Genomic DNA, 1,091 nt, shown 5'->3' on the forward strand with positions numbered 1-1,091 from the left:
GGAGACGGTTTACCATTGCCTTCCTCTGCATGTTGACCGTGGACTTCCTTGGTGAGATCCCATCAATGGACCCAGATTCATTTCCAGGGTCTGTTGAGATAGTGCTAGCCTTGGGCATCCAAGTCAGAGCAACAAAAAAAGTGGGGGGAGCGATACTGGGGCTGGTGTGTTGTTGTTTTTCAGAGTCATTTGCTTTTTCAGAGTCATTTTGCTCTGGCAGCTGCCCCCCAACTCTCAGGATGGAAAGGCTGTCGTGAAGATGCGAACTAATATTCACCAATCAGGATCTATATCCAAATGAATTATTTGCGACCTTTTAAAGGAGTCAGAGAAACCTTCTGACTTCTAACATAGGTGGGGCTGAGGGAGTTCAGCGAGAACTATGACTGGCTCAAGTTGACCCAGGAGGCTTCATGTGGAGGAGGGGGGAAACAAACCATGTTCACCAGTGTCCACCTCTCTTTACCACTATGCCACACTGCCTCTGCAGTTCATGCATGGCGTGGAGAATGTGGCCAGAGAGAAGCTGGACATGGGACCTGGCCGTGGGACCGAGAGAGAGCACTTCAGTTGAATTCTAGATTCCCTCTGTTCATGCTCTCTTAGCTGATGAAGCAGAATCATATTCGGCCTTATTAGCTCTCAGGTGATTCAGCTCTGCCAAATATCCTGGGAATGTATTGTCGAAGGCTTTCACGGCCGGAATCACTTGGGTGCTGTGTGGTTTCCGGGCTGTATGGCCGTGTTCTAGCAGCATTCTCTCCTGACGTTTCGCCTGCATCTGTGGCTGGCATCTTCAAAGGATCCTCTGATGGGGGGGGGGGGTGGGGGGGGGGGGGGGTGGGGGGGGGGGGGGGTGGGGGGGGGGGGGGGTGGGGGGGGGGGGGGGTGGGGGGGGGGGGGGGTGGGGGGGGGGGGGGGTGGGGGGGGGGGGGGGTGGGGGGGGGGGGGGGTGGGGGGGGGGGGGGGTGGGGGGGGGGGGGGGTGGGGGGGGGGGGGGGTGGGGGGGGGGGGGGGTGGGGGGGGGGGGGGGTGGGGGGGGGGGGGGGTGGGGGGGGGGGGGGGTGGGGGGGGGGGGGGGTGGGGGGGGG

Source organism: Sphaerodactylus townsendi, linkage group LG01 (genome assembly GCF_021028975.2).
Source record: "Sphaerodactylus townsendi isolate TG3544 linkage group LG01, MPM_Stown_v2.3, whole genome shotgun sequence".
In the NCBI taxonomy this organism is placed as follows: Eukaryota; Metazoa; Chordata; class Lepidosauria; order Squamata; family Sphaerodactylidae; genus Sphaerodactylus; species Sphaerodactylus townsendi.